Below are 4,323 nucleotides of genomic sequence, written 5' to 3'. Positions count from 1 at the left end.
AAATGCTCTAATTCATAAGGAGTGTGAGTGGGGTGGGGGGGTGGGGAGGATGGGATATGGTGAGGGCAAGGGAAAACAAAAGTATTTATCAGAGCAAAAATAAACAGACTGAAGAGTTAAGTTATAAACAACGCATAAATTTCAATGATTCTACATATGTTTTGGGTGTACTCAGAAGGTTAAAGCTCATTAAGATACCAGATGAAACTTGCAAGTACATATCCATTACCGTAGTTAATAATTATACAATTTCTCAATCTGCAGAAGGCAATTCAGTCAGAAAGACCAATACAACCACAATTCTTTATCTTTAGAGTGGTCAGAGTCTGATGAATGGGTCAAAGATTTATAAAACAGGATGCACTGTATCAGCAGGTTTTGTCTTTGCAGAACACTGCAACTAAAAATGCTTATTACAAAATATATGTAGTTAAAAGAGAGTGCTTTCTCCATGCTATTACCAACCTAAAAAACTCACTGTTATAATGCCTTTCCATGTCTATTTTACCAAATACACTAAGCATCATAAAATTATTCAATAGCATCCAAGATAAAATGAAAAGGCAGCATAGAATTGTAATAAAAAGCATGGGTTTTGGAGTAAGATGGACGTGGGTTAAAATTCTACTCCGCAACTTACTAGAAAACATAAACTTGAAATTATTGATGCTAGGTGATAGTTACTTGAGGTTCATTATACTATTCTTTCTTTTTCAGTATATTTTGAAAATATCCATAATAAAAAATTAATTTCTTTATATGTCAAGTGAGGATTAAGGTTCTTTATCTGTCAAATGAGAAAAACATCAATCCCTATGTGACAAGTGTTTGTGAAATGGGCACAGAGTAAATACTCAAAAAATGTTAGAGTTGAAAGTCAAGATGGTGTAATAGCTAAATGTTGTCTGCCACCTTCCATGATCACATTAAAATTACAACTAAATCACAGAACAATCAACCTCAAGAATCATCTGAGACTAGCTGAACAGAACCCCTATAACTAAGGATACAAAGAAGAGGCCGTGACGGCCGGCCAAGTGGTTCAGTTGGTTAAGAGCGCGAGCTCTGAGCAACAGAGTCACCGGTTGGATTCCCACATGGGCCAGTGAGCTGCACCCAAGCTGATCTGCCGCTGAGCTGCCAACAGGTGGCAGGATGGCTCAGCTGGTGAAAGCACATGCTCCTAACAACAAGGTTGCCAGTTCGACTCCCGCATGGAATGGTGGGCTACACCCACCCGCAACTAATATTGAACATGGCACCTTGAGCTGAGCAGCTGTGAGCTACTGATGGGCAGCCGGATGGCGACTGGNAGGGGAGCCAGGAATTATGGATGAAGACCAAATATATATGAAAAGTATGTTTTTGATCATCTGAATGACCAAATAGATTTTTATAAATCACAATATCGCATACATTGAGCATGTGCCATGTCAAGCACTGCACTGGAGGCCTGGTGCCAGGATGAATGAGAGCCAAGAAAACTATGAAGAACCTGGGCCCCAGAGAGGGTGACCCCCAGAAGCAAGGCTGCTATAGCTAATTTATGTATTGGAGATGTAATCACAACCATTGATGGGGAAAATACCAGCAATATGACACAGTGGAAGCTCAGAACAAAATCAAGGGCTGCATAGACCACATGACTCTCACAGTAGCCAGATCTGAACATAAAGTCTGGTCTCCTCTGGTGACAGAAAAAGGGAAACATCATCCATACAAGATGAACTTTGCCTCTGAACCACAAGAGGTCTTGCACATAGGAAGCACCCACAATCGGAGTGCCATGCCCTTCACCGCCTTGCCTGCCCCAAGCTCTGTTCCCAGGGTCATCACAAACCAGTACAATGACTCCACTGGCCTCTACTCCTCTGAAAACATCTCCAATTCAACAGCACTTTGGAGTCAAAGGCAGCAGCCAGTGAACCAGGGACAAATGGCAGTCTTAGAGGATTCTCAGCCTCCAAGTGGACTGTCATTGACAAGAAATCTGAAGTTTACAAGATGCTGCAGGAGAAACAGGAGTTAAATTGAGCCCCAGAAACAGTCCACTTCATTCCTAGTTTTACAGGAAATCCTGGAGTCTGAGGACACAGGGGATCCCAACAAGGCCTCAGGATTCATAAGTGTTAAGGCTGCAGCCACCAAAGTGGCTGCATCTATTGGAAATGCCCAGAAGTTGCCCACGTGTGACAATGTGGCACCAGCATTGTTGGTGTGTTTATGAAGCTGCTGGACCGTCACCACCACCCTGAGTGGTATGTGTGCACCGACTGTGGCACAAACCGGAAACAGAAGGACCATTTCTTTGTGGAAGGTCAAATCTACTGTGAAAAGCACGCCCAAGGGTGGGTCATGGTCACGCCACCCGATGGCTACAACGTGGTCACTGTGTTCCCAGAGTGAACCAGCAGATCTGCATGAACACTCTCCAGCCAGCCCCCATTGTAACTTGTTTTCTAAATGCTCTGGCCCTCTCCTCCTGGCATTTCTTGCTTACTTTGGTTTTACCCCTGCTCATGAAACGTTGCTTCCCCCGCCTTTGCTAACTGACTCGCACTGCTGTGTGATGCCTAATGGAAGATTGTTCTATTCAGTGTCCCCACCCAGCGTCACGGTGTCTTCTCACCTCAGTTCATCTCTCCTGCAAATGCAAATGGACGTCAGCCAAATTTGAACCAAAGTGAATTTAATGTGTCTGATATTGATTTTGTTTTTACTCAACAAATTTATAGACTAAAGAAAAACAAGAGTTGAAAACAAGTGTTCAAACAAAAATTTGTACACAAATGTTCACAGGGCCACTATTCACAATAGCCAAAAAGTGGAAATAACCAAAAGTCCATCAACTGGTGACTGAATAAACAAAATGTTGTATATCCGTACAATGGAAATTACTCAGCTATAAAAAAGGAAGCACTGATGTGTGCTACACCACAGATGAACCTTGAAAACATTATGCTAAGTGAAAATCTGTGACTCAAAGGCCACATTGTATATGATTCCATTTCGATGAAGTGTCCAGAAGAGGGAAATACATAGGACACAGAGCAGACCAATGGCTGCCAGAGGCTGGGGAAAGAAGGAAGGAAGGACTGCTTAATGGATCTAGGGTTTCTTTTTGAAGAGATGAAAAAGTTCTAGAACTAAATAATGGTGATGGTTGCACAACATAATGAATGTACTTAAAGATACTGAACTGTACACTTTAAAACGGTTAATAAATTTTATATGTAGTTCTATCACAATAAAAAAATGAACAGATAAATAAAAGCTTAAAAAAATCTAGAACTATTATAGATTCTGAATAAAAATGGAAGATTAAATACATATTTAATTTCATTCCTTCTCAAAATTGTGCTAAAATACTAATAAGGTATTTTTAAGGCACAAACAAAAGTTTGAAGGCTAGAAATCATATGGTAACAGAAGATCTAAGAAAGCTAAATTGTAAACCAGCAATGTCAAAAGCCAAAACCAACCCAACTTAGTCCACAGAATTCTCAAAAGGCTCAGGAACTGGTAACAGATAGAGCCTCCAGAAACGGGTAAACAGAGCACTAAATTAGGAAGGTTGACCAAAACCTCTTTAAGAAATGGCTTAATTTCTCAGTCTCTTTCATTCCATTTGGTTGGCTTACTATGCTTCTGTCAACAAGCAAAATGAGGATTATTCTCTGAAGAGGATTTCTGAACAGAGGTACACAAAGCACATCGGGGGGAGAAGGACTTAATGAAACCAGGGGGATTAAGTAAACATATATGTACTTCCCTCACTCAGCTCCCAGAGAACCAGCTTTGACACACCAGGCAGGAGACTAAAAGGCTCTTCTTTTTTTGGAAAGAGAAAGGAAATGAGAAGCGGATAACAGGGGCTTCCAATTAAATGTCAATTCCAGGTCACCTTACAGTGAACTCATAGTCCACGAGTACCAATGATGTACTCAGAGCTTCCAGTAACTTTTAGGGCCACACCTATAGGCAGCTAAGGTTCACCACTCATCTGAGGAAGGCCTCTATCAGAAAGCAAAGGAAACAAATAGGAAAAAAAGAACTTAGAGGAAACATGGACAATGTACGGAGAAGAAAATTTTAAGTTAAAAAAATTTTTTAACCCTATCATTAATATCCTTGGAGAAGAGCAATATTCCATCTATGAAAAAAAAAAGTATTCTTTTTAAAAGAGCCCTTGAAAATTAAACTTAAGTAAATTTATCAGAAAAAAATAAAGAATAAAATAGATGATATTAAGAAATTGAAGGTCTAGTCAAAATAATTCAATATCTCTACAACAGAGGAGAAAAATCAATGAATTAAGGAAAA

General features: G+C 40.1%; 1 protein-coding gene and 1 pseudogene across 1 annotated transcript in view; one reads left to right on the top strand and one right to left on the bottom strand.

The window, feature by feature from the left end:
* Positions 1-2,406, top strand: part of LOC109392204 (PDZ and LIM domain protein 1-like) — a 3,702-nt pseudogene extending 1,296 nt beyond the window's left edge.
* The window catches only part of SHLD2 (shieldin complex subunit 2), a 76,108-nt gene that overhangs the window by 38,053 nt on the left and 33,732 nt on the right, over positions 1-4,323 (bottom strand). The gene's annotated exons all lie outside the window — the stretch shown is intronic.

This window comes from Hipposideros armiger, unplaced genomic scaffold (assembly GCF_001890085.2).
Source record: "Hipposideros armiger isolate ML-2016 unplaced genomic scaffold, ASM189008v1 scaffold_319, whole genome shotgun sequence".
Lineage (NCBI taxonomy): Eukaryota > Metazoa > Chordata > Mammalia > Chiroptera > Hipposideridae > Hipposideros > Hipposideros armiger.
The sequence above is the reverse complement of the archived record's forward strand: the minus strand, read 5'-3'. Positions and strand labels throughout refer to the sequence as shown.